At 38.7% G+C, this 20,350-nt stretch overlaps 2 non-coding genes across 2 annotated transcripts; both read left to right on the top strand.

The window, feature by feature from the left end:
• Window positions 1–14,135: 14,135 nt before the first annotated feature.
• On the top strand, window positions 14,136–14,242 carry LOC125369084. The gene has a single exon (XR_007214577.1). It is a non-coding gene; the product is annotated as a small nucleolar RNA R71 (small nucleolar RNA).
• A 1,796-nt stretch (window positions 14,243–16,038) lies between these two features.
• On the top strand, window positions 16,039–16,145 carry LOC112534191. The gene has a single exon (XR_003078496.1). It is a non-coding gene; the product is annotated as a small nucleolar RNA R71 (small nucleolar RNA).
• Window positions 16,146–20,350: the final 4,205 nt, after the last annotated feature.

Here is a 20,350-nt window from a genome sequence, read left to right as displayed (position 1 = left end):
ACAATACACACAAGCTCATATGTTTATCAGTCAAGTATGTCAAGCTCTCGTGTTTGCACTCAAATCATTCTTTTATTACTCTTCTGATTTTGAAACAAAATACTTTTTCCTTTTTCTATATATAATCACACCCTGCATGTAAGAAAATAACTTAAAAATGGAATAAGAAGAAATTCTAGGATAGAAATTTTAAATGGCAAAATTTTGATCTTAAGAAATAAAGAGAAAATTTAGGCTATAGGAAAGAGAAGAAACTAGAAATTTAGTAAGAACATAAATTAAAACAATAACAATAGAGTAAAGGATAGATAGATCAGATATAAAGTCTTAGCTCTGATACCAAATGATATGAACCTTGGCAACTTGTGACAAGACCCAACATGCGGAATTGGAATAAGATTCCCAAGAAAGCTAAATTTGATCTTTGATGAACCTTTGACTAACTCTAAATTTTTGAAGTTGGTTTGGCCAAAATTTATTAAATAAGCCCATTTAAGGTCTCCATCATTACCTTAGCTCTAGCTCTTATAATTTGACCTCCTTTGATGAATAATGGATCCTTTGAACTTGTAATTGGTCTTAGAGTATAATTCAGCCCTTGACTTGAAGTTGTATAATCACTTGGCTTTGACTCTTGATTCACATCATTAATGGTGCGGATTCAATAAGCATAATTAAAGCCTTTGAATTGCATGATATTTCATATATGGTAGGATTATTTGAAAGAAACCAATTTGCCTTATTTAGGCAAATTCATGCAATTCCAATGTCAAATACCTTAGTGGAAGATCTAGTAATGAAAAAAAATATGGATGTAAGAGATTAGTGGATTTGGGTATGACATGATGGATAAATGCTTTTGAATTTGATTAATTAAATAACTAAGATGAACATAATTGATCTGTATTTATATGAAAACTGAATTAGGTTATATGATTGAAATTTGGAATCTACCTTAAAGTATAAGATTTGCCAACTGTCAGTTTTGATTTTTAGAGTTTGTATTATTTGTAGGTTTTCTAGTTAAACTTTATATTTTTTATGCTTTTTATTTTATTTTACATGTTTTAATCGATTTTTTATCCTCTATGCATGTAAAATCAGCTTATGGGCATGAGAAATCAAAGGAAAATCACATAATTGACCCGTAGAAGCCTTAGAACCGATAAGCTCTATGACTTAGACCAATCGATTGTGCATATTTTGGCCCTGATTTTTGAGTTTTTTTATGTGTTTTAGCAATGTTTATATAGTGTTCATAGTTTGTAGTTGTTTTTCTTTCAGTTTTTAATTGTAGGAGGGATTATAATAGCTATATTTAATTTTCTTTAACTTTATTTTTTTTATGCTTGATATATGCCAAATAATTGTAATGTGATTGCCTAATTAAAATTGGACACATAGACCCTAGACTAAAAGTTGGACCAACATCAAAATTGTAGTCCATTAGGTTAATCAGATGGTAACTGGACTAAATTTAAAATCAATATAGACCTAGTGGGCTTTACCATGCTTTAAATGAATTAACTAGGCCATGTTAGATTTAAGATCACATAATTGGGCCTCTACATAAAAAGTAGTCCATTTAGGCTTAAAGGCTAGAATAAAAGCATAATGCGTAATTGGGTTAGACTAGGTAAAGCCTTGTGTATATAATTAATTAGTAAGATAGACAACCAAATTAGACATAGAATGGGCTAGACTTAAGAGAACCTCACATATTGTAATGAATGCTTATAAATATAAACTATCACAATTACAGAGAATAATTCATTCAATAATAAAATTAAAAACTAAGATACACAAATAAGGAAGTTGCCTTCCAGATCCATCTCTGGATGTGGCAAAAGCTTCTTTATAGAATCTAATATGCCACTCAACTTAGTAAAAGTGTCTTGGAGAATTATCTGGGTAGCGACTTGATATGCTATTTATGTAGCTAAAATCTAAGGCAGTGAACCTATCAATGCAGACTAGCATAAATGATGAATATCAAGGTCGTATTCTCGGGAAAGGGTGATCCTAGACCTACTGCAGCATCTTATGTTATCTAACCTAAACAAAATTGATGAAGTACTATGCTATGATTAGATATGAACAAACGATTAACTAAGTGTCAAATAATCTAAAAGGATTTAGGAAAACTCTCGAAGGAAAAAGCAAACCCTAGGGGACCTAAGATAGTTGGATTTTAGTGAAGATTGAGATTATATTGGTTATCAATTGCAATTACCCGTGGACGAATTCTTAACTGAATTCGGTCTCCCTCTCGAGATAACCGAATTCTTAAACCTAATAACCTAAAATTGGAATCTCTTCCTAACAATCGATTATTTGATTAGCATTAAGGTTTAACCCGCCTATATTAAGCTTTGTTAATTCTTAATCCAGCTAGTCAATTACCCTTATCTCTAAGTGATCATTAACCAGTTCTTGCTATTCAAATTTCCAATTACTAAATGAATTTCTCAATTACATAAAGCAATCTGAATACCATAACTCACAACGTCTCATGAATAAAGTGATTTCTCATTAATAATGAAAGCAAGAAGAGACAAGCATTGATAATCAAAATCTCATAAGCATTAAAATCAATCCAACAACATAGGAACCCCAAACGGGTTTGACAAATTTAGTTACTCATACTAATAAGCAACACAAAGTAAAGAATAGATTCAGAAAAGTAAATTGAAGGCATGTACACCCTTATTCTTCAAGTTGGATGAAAAACCCTAAATTCCTAATTTAGAATAGTAAACCCTAATTTGCCTCTTGAATGCTCCCAAATCTTGTTTTGATCTTCAATTTGATGTTAAAACAATTGCAATTCTTCCTCAATAGATGAAATGATCTTCTAAGGTCGAATATTGAAGTCTGGAATAAGATGGATTAAGCTTGTATATGTGAAATCAAGTCAGAAAATCAAACCCTAATTTAGCAAATCGTTTTTGCCTATATAATTCTTTCAGCACGATCGTGGTCAAGCCCGTGCTGATCAGAACGGGCGGAGTCTAGGCCATACTAGACCTCCGCATTCCGCAACTCGCGACTTCTTCCAAGCCGTGCCCTAGCCGGTGCTGAGCCACCACGGGCCGTAGTGGCTTCGGAAACTGTGCCAAAATGGCACTCTTGAAGGGCAACTATTTGATGGCTCAGCATGGCCGGAGTCTAGGCTGTGCTCAACCTTGGAATGCCAGTCCTTGCTCAATTTGATGGATTCTGGTCCGTAACAACGCATATTTCCCTCGATTATTGATAATGTCCCTCGATAATGACCTGAAACGTGAAAGGAACCAAAACACAGGTGATTCTGGCATAAAACAAGATAACTATGCACAAAAATGTAAGCAATTGGGCATGTAAAAATATGTATAAAATGATGCATATCAAATCACCCCACAATTAAGCTTTTGCTTGTCCTCAAGCAATCAAGAACTCAATAATGCACAAGCAACAATCACCCCTCAAAATCCATGCTAAAGTTCACAACTCAACCTTATTCAACATATAAAGAATGAAACTCAAGTAACTAACAAGTTATACACCTTTAAGGAAGAACTATAATAATACCATCTCAAAGCACAACTTATATAACAATTCAGCATTAAAGACTAAAAACCATTGCCTCACAGGAATCTCTCAAATCACTCATAGTGTTTACAAGTAAATAAGAAAATTCCCTCAATGCAGCTGCACAAAACCTATTTACTATAAGCTTGCTCATAAATCTCATCTTCACTACCGCGAATAATTGAATACCAAAATCAAAGGGTCTTTTTAAGGGTTGAAATGTGGCTGAGGTAAAGGTAAGAATATTTGGATAGAAGTGTAAAGTATACTGAAAAATCATGCACTTATTTGAAATGAATGCTTTAAGAATTGAGTGCTAAAACAACAAAAATACTCACTAAGCCTTATTTGAAGTAAAGGATGCTCACAAGAATTAAATTCAGAAGAGCTAAGAGCTAAGAAGTAAGTCATAATTTTTTTTTCTCTTTTTTTTATATATACTATGTATATATTTTACAGCAGCTTATATAGGGGCTGCTGTGGTTAGTGACATAAACAATAAGAATAGTTATTCAATTTGGATTGAAGGGAGCATCAAAGAATGACTAAAAAGACTAAGTGAATTAAGAACAATGTTAGGCACTATGATTCCATAAATGAAGAAACATAACATATAATTACTCAGTATACAGGGTGAAAGGAAGGACAGATGTATAGAATGGTGTATGTATAGTGATTAGGTGTAAATTATGAAGAAAATGTTAAGGCTCAAACTGGCTGACTAATGGAAATAGAAGGTAGGCTTTTGGCCAGATGTGGTGAAATCCTAAGTTGCCCAAATCATCTAATGGTATTCAAAAATTCATGTAACCTCAACAAGCATTACAGAGCAAGTTCTAGAAACAAAAGTAAGTACAGCGCACAGTCAAACAAGAAAGGTCATGTGCATAATGTGCAATGGATGCTCAATTTTGGTTTAAAAGCTCACGTTTGAAGTGGCTAAAATTTACAATTGGTTCCCAGACTTATCAATTGAATCATCACAAAAATTGAATACGAGATTGGCATAACCAAAGTTCAGAGTCAAAGGTTGTAAAAATTAGCAAGGAACTCAAGTAACACCAGTTTAACCCGGCCAAATTGATATATTGAATATAGTGAAATTGCTTTCAAGAACAAAAGATAGAGAGGGACAATCAAATTCTAGTGTGTGAACTAAGTCATTAATTACGAAAGAATAAACTAAACTTGAATGTCATGAAAACCCTAGGTCCTAACATCCTAAGAATAGTCCATTATCATTGCCTTTAAACAATTAAGGGATATAGCCACATATACCTACCCCACACTTGAGTATAACACTGTCCATAGTGTTAGAGAAATTAAAACTGGGTATAGCATATAACTAGCACATCATGATCATTGAAGATCATACTAAATGTACATATCAAGATGGCAAAGCAAAGTGTTCTACTAAAATAAATTAACATGAAAGGAAAATGAAAGAAAATAACATAAAATTGAATGCAAAAAGAAAAGAAAAGAAAGTAAAATAAAATAAAGAAGGAAAAGGAAAAAGAAAAATAACACAAATTTTTGTTTCACTGCTGGTAGTCTGTCGAAGGCGCATCCTCACTTGCCAGATCTTCTGGAGGATGAGGAGTAGGGGAAGTCTCTGAGGGAGGAGGCAGCGGTGGTGGCACAGGGTCCATGAAGCATCCTGCTAGATCGAACTCCATATCATCGATGAACCGCTGATTTTGTGCTCCAGTCTCCACCATCTTTTTAATATGCTCCGCCATTAGGTCTGTCTGGGTGGCCTGCCTCTCCAGCCCATGCACAAGCTGCTGGAGCATATCATTTGAACCGTGAAACTGTGCCCTATTCTTCTCTTGAAACTACCCAAACTCCTTTCTCTGATGCGCAAACTCAGCATAGTGCTGCTGCTGTAAATTGCAGACTTGATCTAGTTGGTTAGCCAAAGCACTAATCTGAGCACTCGATGTCCCTGTAGAATAAGAAGATGAGGCTCCGGATGTAGGCATAAACACTCTGGCTGGGTTAGGAATCCTAACATTTGGAATCCCAGCCATCGAGTCTTGGGCTCCTCTAGCTGCTGCCTCTCTAGCCTCCCTGACTATTGCGTTTACGAGCTTGTACTCTATGCCATGTGGGTGTCGAGTAGCCGTGATCATTTACATGTTGATCATCTGTCTGATTCCTAGTGGCGTCATACCACCAATCTGTGAAAGCTCTGACAGACAGTCGTCCAATACATCCAGTCTCTTGGGTAACCTAGTGACATACAGGCCAAAATAATAGTGCATCTTCTTCTAGGCGTCTACTATAAATGAACGGATTTGACGAGCCAACAGATATTCTCGGATTTGACGAGCCAACAGATATCCTAAGTCAAGCTTCTTATGATGTTGCATAGCCTAGAGAATGAAGACTTCGGTCTGTGTTACTGCTCCAAAATTATCTCCCCTGCCTGTAATCATGTAAGCTAATAAAGTGTGGAGACAGCGGAGATGATCCGGAAGGCTAGACGCTTTAGACCTGCTGGGGTAATATGATTTCGACCTGAGTACTAATGAATCCCACATGGTGTCGTACGAGATTGGATTGATGTACTCACCCGAGGTATCCTGCTCAGTCCATAATCCTAAATGCATGCTGAATTGTGGAACTGACATTGAGAACTCCCTTCCCCCAAGTCAAGTAACCGCATCGGTGATGCCGCCAGGATTTGTTGATTTATTCGCAAAAAGAAGGTGCTGAGGAATTCAATTATAAGCTCGCGGTAGGTTGGCTCAATGATGTCGAAGAATCATGCGTATGGTAGAGTTTCGAACAAGGCACGCACAATTATATCAAGGTCGTATTCGTCGGGAAAGTGAAAGCCCAGAGTTACTTCTTTGTTCTTTGTTATATTAACCTAAAATGAATGATGAATAATTTCTAAACAAACTAATAGCTACAAGCTAAGTTCTAACAGAGATGCAGGAATGAATGGATAAATGAAATAACCAAGACAAGAAAGCAAACCCAAAGGGAACCTAAACTAGTTGGCAATCAAACAAAAGATAAAGGATTGATGAGTCAAATTATGCTACCCGTGGACGAATTCTTAACTGAATTCAGTTTCTCTCTCTAGATAACCGAATTCCTAAACCTAATAACCTAAAGTTGGAATCTCTTCCTAATGATTGATTCTTAAATTAGTATTAAGCCTTAATCCGCCTCTATTAAGCTTTGTTAATTCTTAATCCGGCTAGTTAATTATCCTTATCTCTAAGTGATTATTAACCAGTTCTTGCTATTCAAAATTCCAATTGCCAAATGGACTTCTCAATCACATAAAGAATCTAAACACCATAATTCACAATGTCTCATGAATGATGCATTATCTTATTAATATTGAAAGCAAGAAGAATACAAAACTAACTCAAACAATCTAACAATTTAATATTAAGCCAACATAGTAAAGAAATCCCAATGGATTTAATCAATCTAACTAAACATGTTCATGTTTAAAACAATCTAGGAAATCAATTACAATGGAAGAATAATGAAAATGAAACATGTACACCCTTTTCTCTCGAATTGGATGAACAACTCCAAATCTGGATCTGCACTATGATTAATCTCCCAAATTGCCTCTTGAATTTCTTCACTACTGTTTTGCATTTGGAACTTTGCGATTCCGGGATTCTTCCTCTCTGCAACTCTCTTCCGAACTCAGCACTATGCAAAAACCGAACCAGCTGCCAGGGCTCTCTCTCACTCCTTACTTAACTAACCCTAAAAAAATAGTTTTCCTTATATAATTGTCTCAGCACGGCCGCGGTCAAGGCCGTGCTGAACATTCGAATCTCAATAATTAGGGTTTCTTCATGGCCGTGCCCCTGCCGGTGCTAAGCCACCATGGGCCGTGCTGGAGGCCGTGGTGGCTACGGAAACCGTGCCCAAAATGCCATGTTTTGAAGATCAAAAGCTCATGGTTGGTCACGGCTAGAGTCCAGGCCATGGTGATCCGCACGGCCTTGACCTAGGCCATGCTCAATGTATGCACTGCGAGCTCTTATCTGATCTTGATGAATTCCCGTCCGTTTTCGCATGTATTGATCTATAATTGCTCAAATACTGATGATGGTCCTATAAATTCTCCTGAAATGCAAAAGAACATAAAACACATGTGATCTTGGAATAAAAGCACAATAGTTGCTAAGAAAATACGCAATAATATGCAAGCAAATATGTGTAAAACTATGCATATACACGCACATCCTGAGCCACTCCCATTCTTTCTAGGGATACGAAGTCGATGCAATGTCCAACCATCACTTGCTTCCATCTCATGACTTTGAAGCAGCTCTCATTATCTGCATTCGGAAACGTCCATAAGGGATGACGACCAGGTGCGGGTGGATTCACAGTTGGTGCTCTTCGTACTCGGACTAGCTGCTGTTGAGGTGGAGGTGTTGGTGCTAGTGCTAGTGGTAGTGCTGGTGAAGTGGAGGAAGATGTTCCTTCGCCACGCAGGCGCTTGCTGGTAGCGGCGCATTGCGGTTGCCTTCGACGTGATTGATCGCGGTCCCTCATATTGCCTAATACAATGAATCATTAGTATTCAAACAAAAAACTCAAGTTAACATAAATTATACCAAAAATTAAACAGCATAATGGCTATAATTCGACTAACAGAAATCTTCATACTTAACACTAAGACTAAAGCCTCAATCTCCTGCATAAAACTAATTCACAATTACATTCCAGCCTACTTTATCGCGCACCAAATAAAGCAAATCTATGCTAACAATTGTTCATAATAAAATGCCATAAATAAGCTTTATTGCTGCCAAACCCCACACTTATCATTTCATTAGTCGAATTCACATCAAACATAGCAACTAGTATTAACTAAATCTAATCAAGGTCAAATTGAAGCAATGTAACAGAGTAAACTACCAAAACATATCAAAATGTCCTAAATAATAAAAGAAAATGCATAAAAGAAAAATCAAATTTAATTAAATAAAAGCAAAAGGCGAAGAGACTTACTTGAAGATGTCGTGACAGGTACGAAAAATCAAAGACAAGGAAGAAAATAGCACCTTGGAGCTCAGAGAGGGAAAGATATGAAAATTTTGAAAAGGCCTGCTTTTATAGTCACGGGGGTCAGCACGGGCGAGGGCAAGGCCATGCTGAACCCTGAAGCCACATCCTTGCGCAATCTGTCACAGGTGAAGGTATGGCCGTGATGGTCAGCACGACCTGGTTTTGCTACCCGTGGTGCCTTCGGAAGCCGTGGTGGATGGCTGAATTTGCCTTGTGCTTTACGTGCATGTCCATCACGGGAAGGGGCACGGGCGTGGTGACCAGTACGGTCTGGTGATGCAACCTGTAGTGGCCTCGAAAGCAGTGGTGGACGGTTGTTTTCCCAAATTCTATATGTGCATTTTCATCACGGGCATGACTCCGGCAGTGCTGATCAGCACGACCTAATGTTGTAGTCTATGATGCCCACGGAAATTGTGGTGGACAGGTGAATTCCGGGCTTTCCTTCGCCATCTCGAGTCACCGAACTCCCTACCTGCATTTAACACATATACGCACACATTTAGGCTGTAAATCAAGTAAATAAATCAAACGGAGAAGTCCCTCTTCACCAATTACCAAAAATTTGACTTAAATTACTCAAACCCTAAGTTCATACAACTATGTTTAATATATAAAGTAAGTGTTCTAAAGATCAACAAGCATGTAAACGATCGATAACATAAAAGTAGACCGAAAAACATAAAACTACAATGGGAATGCCTCCCAAGGGCGCTTCTTTTTGGTTCTTGAGTCATTTAGCTGGACTCGATATGGATCATCATTGCAGGTACAAAATCATGTTAACTCGCTGCTCTGTCTCCAACGAGTTTTCATGATACACCTTGAGCCTATGTCCATTGACCTTGAAATTACCCTTCTCGGGATGATGAAGCTCGACTGTGCCATATGGAAAAACTTTCTTAACCACAAATGGCCCCGACCATCGACTCCTGAGCTTCCCTGGAAACAACCGAAGACGTGAGTTATATAGCAATACTGTATCTCCATTCTGAAGCTCCTTGGGACCTTGAAATCACTGATCATGCCACTTCTTTGTCTTAGCCTTGTAAATTGAGGAGTTTTCATATGCCTGTTGATGCCATTCCTCCAGTTCACCCAGTTGCCACTGTCTTTCCTTACCTGCAGAATCAACATCAAAATTGCAAGTTCTAAGGGCCCAAAGAGCCCTATGTTCTAATTCGACAAGTAAATTACAAGACTTCCCATACACTAGCCTATATGGCGTAAAACCAATGGAGGTCCTATATGCAGTTCTATATGCCCATAATGCATCATCTAGTTTTAAAGCCCAATCCTTCTGACTTACACCTACAGTTCTCTCTAAGATGCGTTTTAAACCCCTATTAGTAACCTCAACTTGCCTACTGGTCTGTGGGTGATAGGGAGTAGAGAACCAATGCATTACACCATAGCGCTTGAGTGCCTTCTCCAATTGAGCATTGTAAAAATATGTTCCCCTGTCATTAATTAGTGCTCTCGGTGTGCCGAACCTAACAAATAACCTTTTAAGGAACCTACAAATAACTCTGGCATCGTCAGTAGGTAAGGCCTATGCCTCAGGCCATTTGGAGAAATACTCAACAGCCACGACGATATAATTATTGCCATTTGAGGAAGAGAAGGGTCCCATGAAGTCAATACCCCAAACATCGAATATCTCAACTGTCTGCATACTAGTTTGGGGCATTTCATCACGGGTAGATATATTACCTGAGCGATGATAAGCGTCGCAAACCTGAACAAATGTCCTAACATCCTAGAAGATAGTTGGCCAATAGAAGCCTGCATCCAACACCTTCCTAGTAGTATGGTTCGCCGCTAGATGGCCTCCTACGGGTCCTTCATGACATTGCCTCAAAATCTGGAGTCTCTCTTCGCCATAAACACATCGACGGATGACCTGGTTTGCACACACTTGATATAGGAGGGGATCTTCCCAAATGTAGTATTTCAAATCAACAAAGAATTTCTTCTTTTGCTGATAAGTCATACCCTTTGGTAAGACCCTAGCCACAAGGTAGTTAGCATAATCATAAAACCAAGGAGAATCAAAATAAACCTTCAATGAATACAAGTGCTCCTTTGGAAATCGATCATCCATCATGCTCTCATCAAGTGCTTCCAACCTCGGATTCTCCAGTCTGGATAGGTGATCCACTGCCAAATTTTATGCGCGCTTCTTGTCTCTAATCTCAATATCAAACTCCTGCAACAATTAAATCCATCTAATCAATCTTGGCTTAGCATCATGCTTATTAAACAAATACCTCAAAGATGAATAGTCAGTGAAGACAATGGTCTTTGATAAGACGAGGTATGATCTGAATTTGTCGAAGGCATAAACAACAGCCAACAACTCCTTTTCTATAGTGGTGTAATGTTCTTGGGCTCCTGTTAGCATCTTGTTAGCATAGTAAATGGGTTGGAACTTTTTATCAAACCTTTATCCAAGCATAGCTCTAACTGCATAGTCACTAGCATTGCACATTAGTTCAAAGGGCAGCCCCCAATCAGGCAAAGCCATGATAGGGGCTGTGGTCAAAAGTTTCTTTAATAACTCAAAAGAAGACAAACATGCATCATCAAAAATGAAAGGTGCATCCTTAGCTAGTAATTGAATAAGAGGCCCAACGATTTTAGAGAAATTTCTAATAAACCTTCTGTAGAACCCAGCATGGCTTAAGAAACTCCTAAAAGCCCTAATAGAACTAGGGGGTGGTAGCTTAGATATTGTTTCTATTTTAGCTCTATCGAATTCCATCCCCACATGTGAAGTCTTATGCCCTAGAACAATTCCCTCTCTCACCATAAAATGACACTTTTCCCAATTTAGCACCAAGTTAGCCTCAATGCACCTAGCTAACATGCGTTCTAGATTTGCCAAACAGTGAGAAAATGAATTACCAAAAATAGAGAAGTCATCCATAAATACCTCCATCGACTCCTCAATAATATCATAAAAAATGACCATCATACACCACTGAAACGTAGTCGGCGCATTGCATAAACCAAAAGGCATCCATCTATAAGCAAATGTCTCGTAGGGGCAGGTGAAAGTTGTCTTCTCTTGGTCTTCAGGTGAAATTGGGATATGAAAATATCCTAAAAAACCATCAAGGAAACAGTAAAACATATGTCCTGCCAATCTTTCTAACATATGATCAATGAAAGGAAGAGGGAAGTGATCCTTCCGAGTTGCATCATTAAGCCTCCTATAGTCGATGCAAACTCGGAATCCCATAACCGTCTGTGTAGGTATCAACTCATCCTGCTCATTACGAATTACTATCATGCCTCTTTTCTTCGGCATAACCTGCACAGGGCTCACCCAAGAACTATCAGAAATAGGATAAATCAATCCTGCATCAAGGAGCTTAATTACCTCCTTTTTTACTACTTCCTTCATGTTTGGGTTAAGCTGCCTCTGTGGCTGAACTACTGCTCTATAGCTATCCTCTATAAGAATCTTGTGAGAACAGAAACTAGTGTTGATCCTTGGAATATCAACAATCTTGTAGGCGAAAGCCTTCTTATACCTCTTGAGTGCATCTAGAATTTTTGCTCGCTCCTCAGGTGTCAAATCTGCTGCAATAATCACCGACAACTTTTCTTCCTCATCCAAGAATCCATAGCTTAAGTGCTTAGGTAACTCCTTCAATTCTAAGACCGGGGGGTCCTCGAAAGAAGACTTCACTTTCTGCACTTCTGACCTGTCAAGAGAAAGAAAAGGATTAGTAGAACAGCTAGGCTCAGTAGCCAACAAACTAGCGAGCTACTCCAACACTGGCTCATTGGACAACTCCTCCTCCTCTCCTTGCAAAGCTACCTGCAAAGAATCATCAAGCAATATTTCCTGTAAATGAGACTCAACCAAATCATCCAAAATATCAATAAAAGACACAACATCATCATAGTCTAAAGAGTGTCTCATAGTAGTAGCTAGGTCGAAGGTAATGGTCTCATCGTCTACCCTAAGTTGAAGCTTTACATCACAAACATCTATTACAGCCTTAGATGTTGCAAGAAAGGGTCTACCTAGGATCAAAGGCATAGTACTCTCACCTTCCATATCCATAACTACAAAATCCACAGGAAAAATAAACTTGTCTACCTTAACAAGCACATCTTCAATAATGCCCCTAGGAATCTTAACTGTCCTATCAGCAAACTGAATGGTCATCCTAGTGGTCTTAGGTTCACTCAAACCTAACTTATCAAATAGACTAGTGGACATCAAATTTATACTAGCTCCTAAATCAGCTAACGCCAATGATACAGGCAATAGTAAAACTCCCTGGATCTCTCCTTTTGAGTGGCAGCTTGTTTTGAGGAATAGCTGAACACTCCTCGTTCAAAGTCACTAGTCCCAAATCCTCCAGCTTCCTTTTGTTACTCAAGATTTCCTTTAAGAACTTGGCATACTTCGGCATCTGTGAAATAGCTTCAACAAAAGGTAGGTTAATCCGCAGTTGTTTAAACAAGTCAAAAAACTTACTAAACTGCTTATCAACCTTCTCCTGCTTAAGTCAAGCAAGGTAGGGGACTGGTGGCTGGTACTCTCTCATAGGGCTCTTCTGCCTGTCTTCCACCTTTTCTTCTTCCATTGTCTCAAGCTCTGGCTCCTTCCTAGTTAGCTTATCCTGCATGAAAACATCCTCATCATCAGCTAATGGTAGAAAGCTAGATAATTGCTTACCTGATCGCAAGGTGACAGCCTTGCAATGCTCCCTAGGGTTTGAGTCTGTTGTGCTGGAGAGAGATCCTTGTGGCCTCTTAGACAGCATCTTAGAAATCTGCCCAATTTGACTCTAAATTCTGAATGGACGCCTACTGATTTCTAAGAGCACTGTCTGTCTACTGGAATCTCATCTCAGTCGACGTGACAAACTTCATCATCAGCTCCTCCAAGTTAGATTTCTTCTCGATTGGTGGAGGGGGCTGTGATGGTATACTTCTTCGCTTCGTGGTGGTCACGAGCTCAAACTCGGTGGACCCTAGGATTGTTGTTTCTCCATCCGAAATTTGGACGATTACGCCAGCCGGGGTTGTATGTGTTGCTGTATAGGTTATTCTACTGTCTAGGTGCATTACCCATGTAGTGTACCTGTTGAATGTCAGCAGAAACAATAGAAGAAGAATTATTACTCGAAGCAAACATACCTCCCGCATTACAATTTGCACCGTAGTGCGGGCCACCGTAAAATTTGCAGCTTATTTGGGCTGCATGAACCGGCATCTGAATCTAGTCTAACTTCTTGGTCAAAAGCTCCACTTAAGCTGCCAAGGCTGTTGTGGAGTCCAAATGATTGACCACTCCCTACCTCACTGGTCGGCTCCTAGAAGACTGCCACTGGTAATTGTTCATGGCCATCTCCTCTATTAAGTTCTAAGCCTGCTCGAGTGTCTTACTGTTCAACGCTCCTTTTGCTGCTGCATCAACCATTTGTTTAGTAGCAAGGTTCAAACCACTATAGAATGTCTGAACCTACATCCAAACTGGTAGACCGTGGTATGGACAGCATCTCAACAAGTCCTTGTACCTCTCCTAGGCATCATACATGCTCTCATTTTCCATCTGCCTAAAAGAAGAAATGTCATTCCTTAATTTAGCAGTCTTAGCTGGAGGAAAGTACTTGTAGAGAAATTTCTCAGCCAATGATCTCCATGTCGTGATAGTGTTGGCTGGGAGCAACTGCAACCATCTTTCGCTCGGTTCCTTAGAGAGAAAGGAAACAGCCTCAACCAAATGGCATCATCAGTTGCTCCATTTATCTTGAAGGTGTCGTAGATCTCCAAGAAGTTGGCAATGTGAGCATTTGGGTCCTCGCTCGGCAGTCCCCCAAATTGTACACTATTTTGCACCATCTGTATTACATTTGGCTTTATTTCAAAATTGTTGGTACGCCACGGTGGTCGCGAATATACTCATGTCCCCTCAAGAGAAGGTCTAGCAAACTTGCACATAGTTCTGGTTTCATCCGCAGCCCGATTGTTGTCCCCCATCTCTGCTAGTCGATTCACAGTAGCTTCAAACTCTATCCACGCCTCCTCTTCTTCTTGCATATGCTTCCTCAACAAATGGAGGGATCGCTCAGGTTCAGCAAGAAGGTCTACAGTAGTAGGATTAGAGCTTCTAGTCATAAACTACCTGAAATGGATACACAACAACCAAAGAACACAAGAATAAATATAATACTAAAGAATAAATAAATAAAGATCTGAAAGGACAAGGAAAATAGAAATGGCTAGATTAACAAAATAAACACAAATTCAATCTAGTTCACATAAAAATTTACCTGGCAACGGCGCCAAAAACTTGATATGCTATTTATGTAGCTAAAATCTAAGGCAGTGAACCTATCGATGCAGACTAGCACAAATAGTGAATATCAAGGTCGTATTCTCAGGAAAGGGTGATCCTAGACCTACTGCAGTGTCTTATGTTATCTAACCTAAACAAAATCGATGAAGTATTACGCTATGATTAAATATGAACAAACGATTAACTAAGTGTCAAATAATCTGAAAGGATTTAGGAAAAATCTCGAAGGAAAAAGCAAACCCTAGGGCACCTAAGCTAGTTGGATTTTAGTGAAGATAGAGATTATATTGGTTACCAATTGCAATTACCTGTGGACGAATTCCTAACTGAATTCGGTCTCCCTCTCGAGATAACCGAATTCCTAAACCTAATAACCTAAAATTGGAATCTCTTCCTAACGATCAATTATTCGATTAGCATTAAGGTTTAACCCGCCTCTATTAAGCTTTGTTGATTCTTAATCCGGTTAGTCAATTACCCTTATCTCTATCAATTATTTGATTAGCATTAAGGTTTAACCCGCCTCTATTAAGCTTTGTTAATTCTTAATCCGGCTAGTCAATTACCCTTATCTCTAAGTGATCATTAACCAGTTCTTGCTATTCAAATTTCCAATTACTAAATGAATTTCTCAATTACATAAAGCAATCTGAATACCACAACTCATAACATCTCATGAATAAAGTGATTTCTCATTAATAATGAAAGCAAGAAGAGACAAGCATTGATAATCAAACATACCTCCCGCATTACAATTTGCACCGTAGTGCGGGCTACCGTAAAATTTGCAGCTTATTTGGGCTGCATGAACCGGCATCTGAATCTAGTCTAACTTCTTGGTCAAAAGCTCCACTTAAGCTGCCAAGGCTGTTGTGGAGTCCAAATGATTGACCACTCCCTACCTCACTGGTCGGCTCCTAGAAGACTGCCACTGGTAATTGTTCATGGCCATCTCCTCTATTAAGTTCTAAGCCTGCTCGAGTGTCTTACTGTTCAACGCTCCTTTTGCTGCTGCATCAACCATTTGTTTAGTAGCAAGGTTCAAACCACTATAGAATGTCTGAACCTACATCCAAACTGGTAGACCGTGGTATGGACAGCATCTCAACAAGTCCTTGTACCTCTCCTAGGCATCATACATGCTCTCATTTTCCATCTGCCTAAAAGAAGAAATGTCATTCCTTAATTTAGCAGTCTTAGCTGGAGGAAAGTACTTGTAGAGAAATTTCTCAGCCAATGATCTCCATGTTGTGATAGTGTTGGCTGGGAGCAACTGCAACCATCTTTCGCTCGGTCCCTTAGAGAGAAAGGAAACAGCCTCAACCAAATGGCATCATCAGTTGCTCCATTTATCTTGAAGGTGTCGTAGATCTCCAAGAAGTTGGCAATGTGAGCATTTGGGTCCTCGCTCGGCAGTCCCCCAAATTGTACACTATTTTGCACCATCTGTATTACATTTGGCTTTATTTCAAAATTGTTGGCTGCCACAGGTGGTCGCAATATACTCGTTTGTGTCCTCTCAAGAGAAGGTCTAGCAAACTTGCACATAGTTCTGGTTTCATCCGCAGCCCGATTGTTGTCCCCCATCTCTGCTAGTCGATTCACAATAGCTTCAAACTCTATCCACGCCTCCTCTTCTTCTTGCATATGCTTCCTCAACAAATGGAGGGATCGCTCAGGTTCAGCAAGAAGGTCTACAGTAGTAGGATTAGAGCTTCTAGTCATAAACTACCTGAAATGGATACACAACAACCAAAGAACACAAGAATAAATATAATACTAAAGAATAAATAAATAAAGATCTGAAAGGACAAGGAAAATAGAAATGGCTAGATTAACAAAATAAACACAAATTCAATCTAGTTCACATAAAAATTTACCTGGCAACGGCGCCAAAAACTTGATATGCTATTTATGTAGCTAAAATCTAAGGCAGTGAACCTATCGATGCAGACTAGCACAAATAGTGAATATCAAGGTCGTATTCTCAGGAAAGGGTGATCCTAGACCTACTGCAGTGTCTTATGTTATCTAACCTAAACAAAATCGATGAAGTATTACGCTATGATTAAATATGAACAAACGATTAACTAAGTGTCAAATAATCTGAAAGGATTTAGGAAAAATCTCGAAGGAAAAAGCAAACCCTAGGGCACCTAAGCTAGTTGGATTTTAGTGAAGATAGAGATTATATTGGTTACCAATTGCAATTACTGGTGAATTCCTAACCGAATTCGGTCTCCCTCTCGAGATAACCGAATTCCTAAACCTAATAACCTAAAATTGGAATCTCTTCCTAACGATCAATTATTCGATTAGCATTAAGGTTTAACCCGCCTCTATTAAGCTTTGTTGATTCTTAATCCGGTTAGTCAATTACCCTTATCTCTATCAATTATTTGATTAGCATTAAGGTTTAACCCGCCTCTATTAAGCTTTGTTAATTCTTAATCCGGCTAGTCAATTACCCTTATCTCTAAGTGATCATTAACCAGTTCTTGCTATTCAAATTTCCAATTACTAAATGAATTTCTCAATTACATAAAGCAATCTGAATACCACAACTCACAACATCTCATGAATAAAGTGATTTCTCATTAATAATGAAAGCAAGAAGAGACAAGCATTGATAATCAAACTCTCATAAGCGTTAAAATCAATCCAACAACATAGGAACCCCAAATGGGTTTGACAAATTTAGTTACTCATACTAATAAGCAACATAAAGTAAAGAATAGATTTAGAAAAGTAAATTGAAGGCATGTACACCCTTCTTCTTCAAGTTGGATGAAAAACCCTAAATTCCCAATTTAGAATAATAAACCCTAATTTGCCTCTTGAATGCTCCCAAATCTTGTCTCGATCTTCAATTTGATGTTAAAACAATTGTAATCCTTCCTTCAATAGATGAAATGATCTTCTAAGGTCAAATATTGAAGTCTGGAATAAGATGGTTTAAGCTTGTATATGTGAAATCAAGTCAGAAAATCAAACCCTAATTTAGCAAATCGTTTTTGCCTATATAATTCTTTCAGCACGACCGTGGTTAAGCCCGTGCTGATTAGCACAGGCGGAGTCCAAGCCGTGGTGGACCTCCGCATTCCGCAACTCGCGACTCCTTCCAAGCCGTGCCCTAGCCGGTGCTGAGCCACCACGGGCCGTGGTGGCTTCGGAAACTATGCCAAAATGGCACTCTTGAAGGGCAACTATTTGATGGTTCAGCACGGCCGGAGTCCAGGCCGTGCTTAACCTTCGAATGCTAGTCCTTACTCAATTTGATGGATTCTAGTCTGTAATTGTGCGTATTTCCCTCGATTATTGATAATGTCCCTCGATAATGACCTGAAACGTGAAAGGAAACAAAACACAGGTGATTCTGGCATAAAACGAGATAACTATGCACAAAAATGTAAACAATTGGGCATGTAAATATGTATAAAATGATGCATATCACGAATCCATTTTTATGCTAGTCTCTATGACTAGTTAGCGTGTTCCCTATTAGGTTGAAAAGCCTTGTAAAGATATAATTATTGTGTTTATATGGAATAGCCTGTTAAATAATAAAATTAAAAATAAGGATACATAAACAAGAAAGTTGGCTTCCAGATCCATATCTAGATGTGGTGAAGCTTCCTTATTGAATCGAGAAACGCCACTCAATTAGTAAAAGTGTCTTGGAGAATTACTCGGGTGGGGACTCCCCATCTCTATGCCAGTCTCTGTGACTGGTTAGCATTTTCCCTATTAGGTTGAAAAGCCTTGTAGTGCCATAGTCGCTATAGACACTTGGATGTGCATTCAGAACCGCTGCCCACAGCAAGGACTAGTGATGTTCTATCCCATAGTTTGCCATCATGGACCTGAACTCTGCTTGGAATTGGACGCCATTATTCGAAACCATATGGTGGGGACTCTAGACCGGCAAATTATTCCTTGCCATAAATTTAGTCATTTGCTTAGCCCCAATCCGCGTGAAAGACTCGGCTTCGATCCACTTTGACAAGTAGTCAATGGCGACTCTATTTATCGATGTCTGTTGCTAGCCGCAGGCCTTATTTCTCTAATGATATCAATCTCTTAAGCTAAGAAGGGCCATGGAGACGACATTGCATAAAGCTTAGAAGGCGGTGAGTGTATCTGATTGGTGTGGATCTAACAATGGTGTCACTTGTTAACAAACTGAACACAGTCTCCTTCCATCATTAGCCAGAAAAACCCCTGGCTTAGGATTTTTTTGCCAGATAGGGACCGCTCATGTGGGTTTTGCATATTTCCGTGTGGACTTCTTTTATTATTCTTTACACTTCGTGCTCATCTACACACCTCAAGTGCACTCCATTTGGCACTCTCTTGTAGATTATACCCTGATGGATAAGGAAATTGAGTGACAGCTTATGCATTATAGCCTTATCCTTGCTTGCAGCCTTTTTAGGGTATACTCCCTCTTTAAGATTGTGAGCGGTGGTTCAGGTGCAAATCCAAGTGCTACGGCACTACAAGGCTTTTCAACCTAATTGGAAACACGATAATAAGTCATACAGACTAGCATGGATATGGAAGCCGCCACCCGGGTAATTCTCTAGGACACTTTTACTAATGAGTGACATTTCTCAACTATCAGGAAGCTTATTGTAGGCGACGATTTCGGGCATGCACCCAAGTGTCTTTAGTGACTACTATAAGGCTTTTCAACCTACTGAGGCTAGTGCGGAGATGTGAGTCGCCACCCGGGTAATCACCGAAATACTTTTATTTGTCTTTAAATTTATTGTTTAACAAAATATTCCCTATAAATGCGAGCATTTTATACACAAGCATAACAAAACAACACACAATCTACATAAGTCTAGCCCATTTTATTCAAGCCCAGCCCTCATTTAAAGTTATTAATCTATTTTATTAATCAATTATGTATGAGGCCAATCTATTCTAGCCCAATTATATGTTATACTCTTTGGATTCCAGCCTTTAAGCCTATTGGGCTACTTGTTATAAGAAGACCTATTTATTTTGATCTCAACCCTAACTAAGTACAAATTCTAACTAAACATCCCAAAGCCCACTAATCTAATTTGATTTTAGGTTTTCGACCTAGTTAAAGTGGATTAGCCTATTAGATTATCAAATTCATGTTGGATCAGTATTTTAGCCCTAAGTCTATATGGCAATTTTAATTAATCAATCATGTAATCAGGTATTTGGTTAACATGCAATAATCAACAAAAGATAATTAAGAGAATAAAATAGAAAATAAAACCCTAGCTATTACAACCTGCCTACAACTATGATCGTAAAACCATAAAGACCTAAAACTATACAGAGGCCAAGAATACATTGAAAAATGCCAAAAATGCAAAAAATAAAGGGGTCGAGCATGAAGAGCTTATCAGC

Source organism: Ricinus communis, chromosome 1, assembly GCF_019578655.1.
Source record: "Ricinus communis isolate WT05 ecotype wild-type chromosome 1, ASM1957865v1, whole genome shotgun sequence".
Classification (NCBI taxonomy): domain Eukaryota; kingdom Viridiplantae; phylum Streptophyta; class Magnoliopsida; order Malpighiales; family Euphorbiaceae; genus Ricinus; species Ricinus communis.
Note: the sequence above shows the minus strand (reverse complement) of the source record. Positions and strands in the feature narration are given on the sequence as shown.